This window comes from Halichoeres trimaculatus, unplaced genomic scaffold, assembly GCF_033239565.1.
Source record: "Halichoeres trimaculatus isolate MK-OKI-2021-1 unplaced genomic scaffold, fHalTri1.1 fHalTri1_scaffold_20, whole genome shotgun sequence".
Taxonomy (NCBI): domain Eukaryota; kingdom Metazoa; phylum Chordata; class Actinopteri; order Labriformes; family Labridae; genus Halichoeres; species Halichoeres trimaculatus.
In genome coordinates this window covers 7,409,347-7,423,624 of record NW_027437198.1, presented here as the reverse complement: position 1 = coordinate 7,423,624, position 14,278 = coordinate 7,409,347, and the positions used below count along the sequence as shown (strand labels likewise).

The 14,278-nt window shown below is 41.7% G+C and overlaps 2 protein-coding genes across 3 annotated transcripts in view; one reads left to right on the top strand and one right to left on the bottom strand.

Annotated features, from left to right (window-relative positions):
• The window catches only part of vasnb (vasorin b), a 34,737-nt gene extending 20,762 nt beyond the window's left edge, over nucleotides 1-13,975 (bottom strand). The window contains exons 1-2 of the mRNA XM_074697658.1: nucleotides 13,726-13,975; nucleotides 2,092-2,143 (exon numbers count right to left, since the gene is read on the bottom strand). The gene's annotated coding sequence lies outside the window, so the exon portion shown is untranslated. The remainder of the gene's footprint in view (nucleotides 1-2,091; nucleotides 2,144-13,725) is intronic.
• The window catches only part of LOC141809131 (mitochondrial import inner membrane translocase subunit TIM16-like), a 170,226-nt gene that overhangs the window by 102,762 nt on the left and 53,186 nt on the right, over nucleotides 1-14,278 (top strand). The gene's annotated exons all lie outside the window — the stretch shown is intronic.

Sequence of the window (14,278 nt, the reverse complement as noted above, 5' to 3'; positions counted from 1 at the left end):
GTGTGTGTGTGTGTGTGTGTGCCTTTATAAGCCCATACAGTCCCTGTCACAGCTCATTGACGACTAGCACAACACTGGGGTAAGGAAGGACAGAAGGTGAGGGGTCAGGGAGGGTGTGTAAAGAAGAAGTTAGATCAGAGTGACAGATTTTAGCAGCGACACAAGCGTGACTGAACCTCGGCAAATACTGACCTGGTCCGACCCTGATAATAGGGTTTAGCATTGTTAGCCACCTGGTTTTGACTCCATCTACTATCCAGATTTTTAAAGAAGGCATGCAAAAGCATTAATATGTTTCTTTAAAGTGGCTGTTAGGAGTTTGAAAGTGATCTTGAAAAAGTCTCCCTTCTAGATACATGCCTGATCATAATCCACACTTTAAAATGAGATTATCAACACCAATATTACTGGATACAGGTTATTTTAAATTGCTACTTCTTAGCTTCCAGTTCGGGCCGTCAAGGACTGGATTGATTTACAGCACTTTTAGGTCTCTATGACAACACCACGCCGGCTGACAAAGTTATGTAGTGAGAAGAGATAAAACACAGAGATTTGTGTTTTATCTCTGCTGAAAACGATTGATGTGATTAATTTTGTAGTGATGGTGGACACTGGAGCCTAATTGTCAGACAGAAAAAGGACAGAAGAGCAGAAGAAAGATAAACAGGAGAGTGATAGGGCACAAGCCAAAGGTTGAAACATGAGCTAAGCTGTTGGTTATAATGTCCATTCCAACCCACAGTCAGCAGTTATTCTGCAGTGCTCTGTTCAAACTTGAGAGTCTATCAATAAAATGAAGAGAGAGGTTATGTTAGCTCTGCTTGGTAGATGACTGACAGGACATAACCAGGATTTACTAACGTTACTAGGGATGGGTACCTTTCACATTTGAACCAATACGGTACCAATGCCCGGTACCTGGCAATTGGTAATGGTGCTCAACGGTACCAATTTCGGTACTTTTTGTGTTCATGTGGTAAAAAATGTCAATTTTAAAAAAGTTAGTCGTGATAAAATCTCAAATTTCTTTAACTTCACATATTTATTCTTCAATATACAACCTTGCAATGCTGTGTTCATGGCCAGCATGGAAAATTACCTACTCTTCCAGTCCCTCAAAGTCACAAGGATGCATTTAGGTACCTAAACATGGTACCTTTTGATTTTCCATGAATCGGTACCCGGTACTTTTGAGAGAATTCGGTCGGTACCTATAAAAGTACCTAATTCGGTATCCATCCCTACAGGTTACACATCACAGACATGTCTCAGAGCACCGGGCTTCCAGCTAAACTAAATATAGACAGCTACTAAACTACTTACAAATTGACAGTGTTTACTTGTCGTCATGTTAGCCTACAGATACATTGGAACACCAAGCTGCCGATAGCGCTACATATAGCCGGCTACTTCAACGTTTGCTTGATGTCATGTTTCAAACCATATCACTATGTGACTGTACTGATAAGCCCCTTACCTTGATGCGTTGTACCCAGTAAAAAGTTGTCTTGAAACAAAGAAATTTTTTTCACTAAAAGTAATTTGCGACAATGTGCATAGACTCCGGGCCACAAGGTGGCAAGGGAGTGCAATAAAAACAGATCCTCCTCATAGCATCTTTAAAAGGATGTATCTCAACAAAACAGCAAAAAATCCTTTCACGTACGGTGCATTAAGAGGTGACTGGAGCTGCCATTTTCCCAACAGCTCCACAACTTGAGCAACCAGACTTTCCCTCTGTCCCTCTGCCCTCAGCCTGTAACCTTACACAGCCTCACTGTATCTATTAAATGCAGTGTGTGTGTTGAGAAAGCGTCTCTTGTTCTCCTGCCAGTCTTGTTAAGAGGCTCAGAGTTGTGTGAAAGGACCCCATTGAGGAGGCAGGGTGTTACGGTTAACACAATAAGACCGCCAGCAGTGTGTGGTTTGGGCTGCCGGATGCAGATATTGAAAGGAGTGTATTATTATGACACGTGTCTGAGTTATTCCAGGGCTGATGTAATTTATCTTACAGCAAACAGAGTGTTGTGTTATTGTCTCCCTCTGATTCTTTACAACTGACTGATTGAATTTGAAGCTGCAGCTCACCCAATGCAGACACGTCCTCTTCTCCTCTCACTCCACTTTCAGCTCTTCTTTCCTGGAACAAAAAACACACGACATTTGTACCTGTTAGTCACTTTATTTTGAAATCCAGCCCCTGTCATGCATTGTTAATAGCCCTGCAAGCAAAACAGGAAGTGTTTCTTTTTCCGCTGGTAATTGGTTGGATTCCAGCTGTGTGTGGGAGCGTGCTGAGCGCCGGCAGGCCGTGTGGCAGCAACAGGAGAATGACAGAGCGGGAGAGGAAGAATGCAGGCCGACCACTCTCCTCTCTCTGTCAGCTCCTTGTCCTGTGGTATCAGTCCATCAGCCGTGAAGCCAGAGTGTGTGTGTAGAGTTGACTTAAGCGCCAGACAGTGGCAGCTTTATTAAACCCCTATACTGAGTGTGTTGTTGTGTTAATGGGGCAGTTTCTGGTTTGATCAGGAAAAGATTAGTTGAGTTTCACCCTCTTGAGCTGTTTATGAATGAGGTGTTCACTTACAATGGAACTAAAGGTCGCTGTTTCAGACTCTAAGTCCATTTTTACCAAGGTTGTGTCCGAAATCAACATTAAAAACATAAAACAACATTTCGGACACTACTGACTCGTAATTAATGAGTAACGTGACGTAATTATTCTTGCGTTGTTCATGGACGGCTGGGGATTCACAGTTAGATTTTTTCTCAAACACTACAAAACGGCATTGATTTCAGTTAACACTAACATTACTAAGCATATTCTTTACAACAGTCAAATATAATAAATTGTTTTTTACATGTTATTTTTTAAGGAAATAAACCGTACATTCGTGCGGCAACTTATGCTGTGTCTGAGATTTACAAGGTCCAGTGAATGCATCACCCGTGATGAATAGTTCAGCGCCGTCTGTGTTGTTTGTTTCTCTGCTTGAAGTTGTAGACGGGCTTGTCCGAGGGTTAAACTGAGAGATAAGTGTTATTCTCTGACAGTTTTTAATAAGAGATACACTGATATGGATTTTTACGGGCCGATACCGATACCGATTATTTGGAGTCAAGGAGGCTCTGGTGGCCCAAGCCATATCTCTGCTTGTAACCAATCAGATGGTACTGTGGGTGGGACATTGCTGGGGATTGAGTAGTGACCGTAGACTGTATATAGAGTGGACAGCATGGCTCCGCCATTTATTTACAGTTTTGAAGCCAAAATACCGCCGTCACAGGCGCAGCCATTGGCAGCAACTGTAGCCAGAGTCTGAGCAGTAGAGACTGTGAGGGATTCTGGGAGAATCTTAATGGAGCTGGGTGAAAAAAATAATTATTATTTCTACGAGGAGTATTAATTTTTTAAAGTTTGACCACAGCCCAGACTGGGGAGATGGATTTTTTTGACCTATACTGCAGCTAGCCACTAGGAGGAGCAGTTTTTGTGGCGACCTCACTTTGAGCCGAGCAAGTGGCTGTCCCTTTTTTTTTTTTACAGTCTATGATAGTGACTGCAGAGAGCTGAGCGGCTGCATCAGAGCCTCAGAAACACAGTTTTAAATTTGTTTCTTATCGGCCCTCAGATTAAAAATGAATTTGAAAAAAGGCAGACGCCGACATGCCTCAAAATGCCATATATCGGCTTCGATAATCGGCCTGGCGATAATCTGTCCATCCCTAGTTTTTGATATTGATTCAAGTTATCAGTAAACAGTTATCATGTTATTAACCTTTTTTTTCTGTTTAAACCAACAATGCATGATGCTATAGAGTGCTTAAATAGTGAGCATTGAGTGGACTACATAGTGAATTTCCATGCTCACTCAGATTTAAGACAGCACTACAAAATGGCCTATTCACTATCAAGTGAATAGGGAGTGATTTTGGACACAGCCCAAGATTTCTAAGCAGGCACCAGTTAAAACTTTCCATTTCAGTTTCTTTCTTTGTTTTTAGTTTTTAAAGCTCCTGTAAGGAAAATTTGCACCCCCTGCAGACAAAACAGTCATTACAGCTTCTATCAAAATTTCCTTTCTGCTTCTTGTCCGAGTTGAATGTTTGTCATTGAGAAGTGAAGTCTTTGCGAACATTAATAAAAGCTGACACCAGTTTCAGACATTAAAGAAAATCTCATAAAGAAATGGTCTCTGTTCTTGTTGATTGTCTTGTTTGTGTTTTGAGGTCATAAAGAGGAAGGACATTCATTTTTGCTTTAAGGAAAAATCGTCACAGGAGCTTTAAGTTTCAAAGCTCTCATTTTCTCTGATTAGCGTCTCATTATGGGTCACCATGAATGATGTGTGCAGCCTTCATGTGTTTGTAGCTTTTCAGAAGTACACAATTAACCCTTGTCAACTTTTATTCCTGTGGTTATGAGATCGTCATCGTGAGTCATTTTTGGGAAACCCAACCGCAAAGTGACCACTTGACAGATTCCTTATTTATGGGCCGCATCTCGCCAAATTCAGCTCCCAAGTTTCTCTTTAGTGGTGGATCGTCTTTGCTTTCATTTAGCTGATTTATGATGTGTAACTGTTCACCTATTCACCAAGCGATCACTCCTCCTGTACGTTTCCACTAAGCTTTGTTTTCAAGCCATGCTTCGTATTCCTGAGCTGTGAGTCAACAAAGTGTGGAGGTGAAAAACCACTCGTGCTCCTCTTGATTGTGTAACGCCTTGAAGCTCTTTTTACTTTGCATTTGCCACCTGGAGGTCGCAGCAGCAGCAGCAGCACACACACACACTCACAAACATGCTGAGTGTTGTGTGTTTACATCTGAAAATAACCTGTCACAGAGAGTCCGGGCTGGGTTTGGCTCCCTGACCTGCTGTGAGGCCTCCTCTGCACTCTGCATCTATGTGTTTATTTGTCTGTGGGAGTGTTTTTGCACTGCGAGACAACACTCACTCAGTGTTATTTATTTATTTTTTTTAATTATTTTATTTTTGCATAGTAAATCCCTGCAGAAAAATGCAAAAGTGGCTGACTTGGTGTTAAAGTTTTACTCAGTACGGAGAGGTCACTGTCAGACAATCTGTTCGCTTTCAAAGCAGAAATCTGAAACTTGAAATAAGCACAGATCACGTCTACAAAAAACAAAACTGTAACTATAAAGTTTGCTGATTTGCTTCCCCCACATGAAATGTATAGTCTCTAATTTGATCTCTTTATTTTCTCAGCGTTATTGGTTCAAGTTTACATTACCCCCTTTGAAGAAGATATTTATGTCATTTCCATTTTGGGAGGACTGATACTCTCCAACATTTCTTCCCACTGTAATTTTCTGTCCCTCTCTGTATTCATCTGTTTAACATAAATATCACCTCTCTATTTCCCTCTTTTCTCCCTGGGTCACTCCCTTTCTGCCTCCCCATCTGGTTTGATCTCAAAGCGCGGCTCGGCTTTGCAGTCTGGCATTTACGTTCGAGCGCCTTTGTAGTGGCGTCATGTGAAACATCCAACAATTTGTCCAAATTACAGCTCAAAACATAAATCTGGATCCTCAACCTTCAAGGTTGGAAGGAACAAAGCGTCATGTTTTTGCTGCAGGTGAGCAGCTGTGCTTGACATTTATGGTGACACATGCTTTTTGCATACTGAACACACACACCAGTGACAAGCCGTGACTTGTGGCACCGTCGCAACCACTCTGCTGTTGATTAGAGCGCTCAGTGATTGGAGTCGGGGCTGATACGCTGAGGCATTCGGATGCACACATGCAGGTATTTGCACGTACTCATGCACAGATTTTTCTCTCTCTCAGGCTGCCTCTTGCAGCAGATAACGACACTATTCGCGTCCTGCGTGGTGACAGAAATAGACGTCCAGCAAAAAGAGGAGCAGAGGACTTCAGCATCCGGCTACGTAGTGCTGAAGAGGGGCTCAGGGTGTACGTGTCGGCTTGTACGTACGATGTGACTGCATGAGAGTGTTGGGCAAATTACTTTAAAAACTTAAGTGATAGTTACTCAATACTTTTCCAAAAAAGTAGTTGAGTTAGTATAAGTAGTAGTAATTTCTCCCTTATAAATGTAATTAGTTACCAGGAAAAGTTATTCTTGCATACTTTTTTGAAAAACATTTAATTTTGTAAAAGAATTCAGTTTTTGAGCAGGTTTTGCTCTGGGACATAATGTTCACATATATGTTCCTCCCTTTTACATCTATGATACTGAAGTAGAGTCTGTATACTTCCATCCTGAAAACACCAGTTTCAGCCTTGCGTTAACATGGAAACAGCGTTTCAGCCAACCTAAAACACGAACTTTTAAAAACGGCCTCCAGAGTGGGATTTTTCCGAAACGCTGCCGTCACTGTTGCCGTGTAACAGCAAAGCCAGCATTTTCAGTGGAAACGCTGACGTCACGCTCTGCTCCAAGCGAGCGCATACAACAGGACAACAGTACCGTTGTTATGATCGTCACAAGCTACCATGTTGTGCTTGTGCTGCTGAATCTGCTGACTGTCTTTCAACAAAGTGAGCATCTGTTGCTCTACTTTTGAACTTAGTATTCCCCAATTCACCCGATGATCGACTCAACTCAACTTTGGTTGAAATCTCCCAAAAGAGGCTTCTGGACAAGACAGTTATAGTACCACCTGCAGGCCTGGCATGCTTACTACAGCAGTTTCAGTCCCTTGGCGTTTCCGTGTAATCGCAGATTCTTTTTACTGCGTTTTAGCGTTTTCAGATGAAATGTTGTCATTTAAACGGGGCCTTCAGCCCACAGACCGCTCTGGACTCACGCTGGCTGAGTGATCCAGGTCTGATAGACCTGCCAACTCTCCTGATTTAAAAGGGATCCTCCTGCTTCTCACTCTAATTCTGTAGACTAGGGATGCAGGATATTGGATTTTTGCCGATATCCGATATGCCGATATATCGGAACCCCTTTTGGCCGATACCGATACCGATAATCACAAGTTTGTTTGTTTTTTTCACTGTAAAGAAAGCTAAGTCTATCCTGTACTGGAATTTATATGTTACTCTTATTGTGACGGTCTTATTTGTTTAAGAAACACACATGAAACAAGACAAAAAACATTTGATTTTACCGTAAATAATAAATGTATTATTTTTTCAAACTCAAGACATTCAGTATTGAAATAAAGAAAAATAATTTCTTTAGATCACATGAACTTTAAATGTACAATGCATTTTTAAACATAACCAAGTTGCATTTGATTATTTTGGAGCTACTGTAACAACCTGGTGACAGACACAGAGCTCTGCAGTGCAAATAAATCAAGTGCTACATTTTATTTAAGGAGCTTATTTTTCAGATGGAAAATAATAATAATCCTAACTGAACAGCACTTTATCGGCTGTGCATATCAGCAGAAATTTTCATATCTGCCGATACCATAAACATGTTTTTAAGCTTTTATCTGCCGATACCGATATTGTGCCGATAATATCATGCATCCCTTCTGTAGACTGTATAAAACATGTACGTAGTCTTCCACCAGTCTGTTTTTGAAACGGAAAATAAAGCATATCAGCTATCGCGGCCATATTGGTAGAGTCAAGGGCTGCGTGTACTGCTACAGGGTGCACGTCAGTCACGTGACCTGAGCTGTGCCTCTGATTGGGCGAATGTGTATGTGACTTTCGGTTCTTCCAGAGCCAGCCTCAAGAAGACACTTGAGAAACAGCAGATTTTAGCACTTCCTCATCGCCTCATATTCTTAGACCAGAGGTTGCCGCTTGCTTCCAACTTGTAATTTCTTCCAATTTACCCCTCATTCTTAAGTCTGGTCCTGTCATTTCTAATATTTTTCAAGTCAAAATAAGTCGGCTTCTTGTGCCTCAAACCTCCAAAAGCGCCCCTCTATCTCTCTGGAGTTGGTTTGATCCAAAGACGCTACATGAGATCCTCTCTGACTGCAGGTTACACAGACACACAGGTAGCTGTGTGATGTTTGTTACTGAAAAGTTTACTTTAGGATCGGCTCTTCATTAATGACATGTCAACATGATTATTCTCATCACAACTTATGTGTCTGAGGCTTTTCCCCACATTTTATTGGCTGCTCCTGTCCTGTGATTGGCTGAGCGAGCCAGGTCGGATACAGAGTAACGCGCCTCATTTCACTGTTGTTAACGGCAACGGTGTGATAACATTTGAAATAGTCATTAATTCAATTATTTGTTACTGGAAAAAGTTGTGATAGTAACGCCATTAGTTTTAACCCCGTTACTCCCAACACTGTGCACAAGAGTCGTGAATGTCACCACTTTCTGTGTATCAGATACACAAACACACTGACCCTCAGACACACACACACACCCCGTAAAGGATCGCAAACTAACAGCTCAATCTTATCATTAAATCAATACTCAGCCAAACATTAGGAGCTAACGCTGGAGCAGTGGTTTAATATTTGGCTCCACTATCGATGTGAGATCTGTCTTTTCCACCTCTGGTTTTGGTCAAACAATAAAAGTATGTGTGCGCGTGTCTGTGTGTGTGTTTCTGTGTGTGTGTTTTCGCTTAGCTCTTGCAAGATCTGGTTCAAGGCTCATTTCCTAATTACAGTGCCGGCCAGAAGTAATTACAACCTTAGATTAAGGGACGCTTCTCTTTTTTTTTACGACCCCGCTGAAATGCAGCAATTTGTGGTGGCTTTCTGGGATGAACATCCTCCCTCTCATCCTCTCTCTTTCTTTCTTTCTCTCTCTCATTTTCCATCTGCCTCCCCTCTGCTCCGCTCCTCAAACACTTCCCCCGAGTTGGTTTCAGGAGTTTGTGGGATCCTGGCAGATATTTGAGGTTGAATTGAACGTAAAGCTGAAGAGATAAATGTCTTTAATGCCATCTTTAATTCAGAGGATCATCTGCTTCTTGGACAGACAAATTGGTCGAGCATATGTGTGTATGTGTGTGTTTGTGTGTGAATGTGGACATTATAGGACAGCAGCTATTTGGGGTTTGAGCTCAAGCTGGGGCTCTCCAAAGCCCTCAGATCCCTGCACATGTGTGTGTATATTTATGCAAGGTTTTGAAGTGGTTCTTCTGAACGCATCATTTGGCTGCATCGGCGAGCTTTCTTCAATTTAGCTTGGCAGGCGTATGAGCTGGGGTTTGCCTGCGCATACCGCCGGGTCCGCATTCAGGCCTTTGAAGCCGGGGATTTTATTTCACTCGCCTCTTCAGGAGAACGGCTCCAGCTCGCGGTTTTCAACTCAAGACTGCTCCTCAGTGCTTCACCTGAGGAGGAGGCTTCGAGTTTTTCCTCTCACTCTTCTGCTAAACACGACGAGCCCCTTCTCTCACATGGCCTTGAGAAAAACAAACACACACACACACTTTTTCCAGCTTTCTGCCCTGTCAACTCCCTTCTGTCTGCCTGCTGTGTGACTGCTCCACTCTGGCTGTCCTCCTCTACCTCCACCTCCTCTACTCCCTTCCCCAGGCCTCCTCGCCTTGCCACCTGACTTTTAACCCTCTAATCCCTCTGATGCAGGGGGCAGGAGCCTTCAGGCTCTGCTTCTAATTGGCATAAAACAGAGATTTACTCTCACTTGATTTAGATTTGTTAGTTAACTCAACTTCTTAAGGTAGTTGTTTGAAATAATTAATCTATTTCAACTCAACTAAAGGTTTCAGTTATGTTAACTCTTCTTTTTTGTTTACATATATTATATTTAGTTACTTAGTTACTTTAACTTCTTCAAGTTATTGTTTGACATTTTAAATCTATTTCCCAGACAAACGGTCTGTATCATGGGGTTTAAAAGTCGGGTTTGAGCCTTGAGGTACAGACACACAGCAAAAAATTGAAATCTTATCAAGTGTTTTTGTCTTATTCTAAGTAAAAATTGTCTTATTATACTTGATATGAGCCACGTTCAACTGACCAGTGCACAAAAATGAGGTCTGAATTGCTTATAACAATTAAAAATAATCTGCCAATGGAACAAGAAAATTTTGCTGTAAGTTTTTCTTGAAACTAGAGTAATATCTTAACACAAGACACTTTGTCTTGTTCCATTGACAGATTTTCTTTACTTGTTGCAGCAGTTCAGACCTCATTTTTGTCTTTAAGTAACTTGAAATAAGACATTTTTGTCTGGACTGGTCAGGTGAATGTGGCTCATATCAAGTCTGAAAAGGTATTTTCTACTGAAAATAAGACAAAAACACTTGATAAGATTTCAGTTTTTTTGCAGTGCACCTGTTCCTTAACTTGGAAGGTAAGTAATACACCACACCATTTGTCTCAGACAGTCTAAAATCACCTGTAAACCTGTACATTGTGAACCCTCCTTACTTATAGTGATAAAAAAAACTTGTAATTCCCAAATGGCATTCTGGGTGTTAACTTGAAGGTTGCCGCTTCACAAAACAGTTTGAGGCTCTCATATCCACTGTGTTCCTATCTCACTCAGGGTAACAATGACTTATTGATCAGAACTCACAAAAGCATTCTGGGTAATAACTTTTTAACCCCACCTCCACCTGAAGTCCTTGATTGTCAAGTAAACATTCATTACTGATTTATTTGGACATAGATTTTCAAGTTGAAATGTATTTTGTAGTTGAGACGATGCCAACTATTTATAAAGAGTTATCACAGTTTCAATAATCTTTTGTCATATTGACATAAAATTATATACTAGAGCAGGGATGTCCAATTTGGGGCCCGTGGGCCAAAGTTGGCCGCCAGCTATTTTTTTCGGCCCGCTGCCCATGTTTGAATATATATATATATATATATATATATATATATATATATATATATATATATATATATATATATATAAATATTTTTATTTGTTTATTATAAATACTTGGAAGTATGAGAAGATGGCCTGCCACAATTTGGATATTTATTATATTTTTATTTTACATATATACATAATTTTCATGATCATATATACTTGGAAGGTTCATGACCAGAGAGTGAGAAGATGCAGGGTCATGGCTGTGTGAAAAAGTCTAAAGCAGGTATCCAGTTTCATTACTATTCATCATTTTAAAATGATGGAAAATACACAGTTTTGTTTCATAGGAGCGTGCTGTGTCCCATGCTGTTTAGGTTATATCGCACTAAATGTCTTTGAAGACATAGACCTAGTATGTGTGCCATATGGATGTTCAATAGTTTCATGCTGTGAAATACAGGAAAGAAAAGTGTTTCATTTTCAAGATAACTTGTATGAGTATTAATTTTGCTCACTTGTGCTATAGGTATATTTAACATCATGCACTGCAACATGAATATTAAGTTTTGGCTGTGACCCTCCACCCTAATTCATTTTTGGCTCTTCACTGAAAAGACTCTGGGCACCTCTGGACTAGAGTAACAAATATGCAAAATCACTTTTTACAGTGTAGCGGACAATTAGCAGCAGCTTCTCTTTTCCCTGTAGCTCTTTGACACAGATAACGAAATGTCAGCCTTGATTTTGCAAGAAAAACACCAGCTTAAAGTACAAACTGACACAATGTGTGCAAGAGAATCTGTGACAGTTTTCACAATAATGACACAGTGGTCTGTGCTTAATTGTTACAATTGGGTTTTATGACAGAGGGATCATCTTCTTAGTCATGCTTTCCGTCCTCAAACCGACGTTTAAAGGCAAGAATTATCCTGTGGGATTGGTTTAATCCTCCCATCATGCACATGAGTCTCACTTCAGCCCGCACAATTGCACAGGAAAGTGTTGTGAAGTTATGCAACTAATATTTTCACTTTACTGTGACTCCAATTTACAAAAGAGGTGAAGAGAGACCTTCTTTATCCTCTTTGTGAGACTTTATGCGTGATTCTACAAACACAGCAGTGTGTTTTTGATTTCACAGCTTCACTCAGAAACAAACTGGAGTTTTTCTCATACTGTAATTGCAACAATCTGTGCAGCCAAAAAGTTGTCCACATTAGTGACGGATAATCGGCCTTCTGCGGACCTATCATAGCCTAATACAAAACCAATTACAACCATTATACGCTGTCAATGACACAGTAGCTTCTCCTGCAGCATAATGACAGCCTGTGAAGAAACATATGGCGAGGAAACAAGCGGAACACTGGTGTAGGGGTTAATAACGGGCTATTGTAGCAGTTTGCAGTTTGCCTGTTATGCCCTCAGGAGAGATTAGGAGACTTTCTGTGCCTGTTTGTGGGGGCCGAGTAAAAAGATGGTAATCTGGCTGAGAGCTGGAGGGATTGTGGTCAGAAGACTGGTCTTAAATGGACTAAGCATCTCAAGGAAAAGGGTGCATGGAGAAATTTTCTGCTGGATGTTGAGCTGGTTGTTTTAACTCTTTGTAAATTATGTCTGAACAAGTTTAAAAACATGCTTCCCATCCCTCTGAGAGGATCAAAAATCTATATCAATGCAATATTTACAACAATTCAGACGAAAATCTGGCATTTGTGACCTTGCTTTCCACAGCAGGGGTTGTTCTGAACGTGTTGAGTCATGTCATTTTATTAGATGTTAGTTTATTGCTGCAGCAGGTCACCCACTCAGAGATTTAATCTTTCAGGAATTCAACCTCATCCTTCACTGCTCTGCTGCTCACAAGTTAAAAGAAGGTGTCATCTCCCTAATTTCTCCATGTATCCTCTCCTCATGTCTGATCTAGTGTTTGATTTTCTACAAATGTCTTTCTTTTAACTGAAACTCGTTGATTGATATTCAAAGCTGAGTCCTTTGTCTTTGGTAGCCTCCTTCATTCCTCAAGATTTGTTTTGGGTGTAAGCGAGCATAAACCACATCAAGTCAACACATCGCTGATAGTCATGCTTTCACTGCAACTTCCCAATACCAGAATGATCCCATATTTCCTCAATAGCTTCACGCACTCTCAGTGGAAAGGAGCGATCAGCCACAACTGCATAATGCATGCGTGATTTTACGACACCTCTATCGTGTTTGATGCAGACAAGATAACCCGTCTGCTAAAACAATACATGTTTTGACTGAGCATTGTCTGACTGCAGCGCCCTGTCCGTGCGTCCTATTGAACTCTCTGTTGTGGGACGTTCCTCTGCGGCTCCAAAAACAGCTGTCCTGTGCAGTGACCACGGCTCGGTGCGGTCCAGACACTCGGCGCGGCCCCTGCGTGCTGCACGGCGTCCTGCGGTCCAACACCAGCCCGCCTCATTACCGCTCTGACGGCTCTCTCTGCTCCGCGCAGGCTCGCGTTTTACGCTCGTCCCAAATACAGATGAGCTGTGTTTTGTTGTCATGGCTCGCTGAAGCTGGAGTACGGCGCCAACAAAACCTGTTGCGCCTAACTGCAGCTCATTTTAGTGACAAACTCTTAAGTTGCAGCGCTTACAACAACATGCAAACTTCACTGTCGCATGTTACAAAGATGCTGAATGCATCAACGTACTATCACCGCATTAAAACTTCAAGTCTTTATGTGGCGGAGCAGAGAGTTTTGAGCTCTGACGGAGTGAAATACTGACGCTTCATGGATTTAATCAAAGAAGAGAAACAGCTTAATGTAAAGTTTGGTTTTAAAGATTTTGTTTCATTGTGCAGGTAATCTGTCACGATGTTCCCAAACTTCTCATATTCCAACCTGTTTACGCGTTTGTCAACATAAACCTGTCTACGCGTCTTTACGCATTTAATGCCCAAAGCGTCACAGCCCCCAAAAAGTTTGAAATGTTTACCCGAATTTGTTTTTTCAAAGCAGGAGACTCTTACCCTAAACTTGGAAGGAGTGAAATGGTGAGCGCAGTCGCGCTTGTGTCTTTATCCAAGCGGAGCAGTTCACCGATATAACTCCAGTCCTCGTAGTTTTCCGTGTGTGCGCTCCCTCTGTCCACCAAAAAAAAAGTTTCTGTGAACTTATTAAACCTCTAACAAACGGTCTTCATCAAATCCTTGGAGAGCTACACCGACCTCCACGTCAAGGAATGTGCTCAAGTGCCGACTCCCTGGACAAAAAGCGCTTTATTGGTGAGCACAGAGGAGAGTTTAAGCGGAGGGATGGGAGGGGCGAGGAGAGGAGAGGCGAGGCGAGGCGAGGCGCACCGCAGCGGAGCGGAGCGCGCTCCTGCACACACTCAACACACACTCAACACACACAGACACAGAGCAACAAGGAAACTCACCTTGCCGCTTGGCTGAGTGCAGGGAGAGAAATTCCAACCTGCTTTCAGTTCGCTTAATCCTAACGCTTACCTGTACGACCTGTTTTAACTGGAAACAGAACTGATGGGTTACTTTGGTTTAGAGTCTTACCTCTTTAGTGACA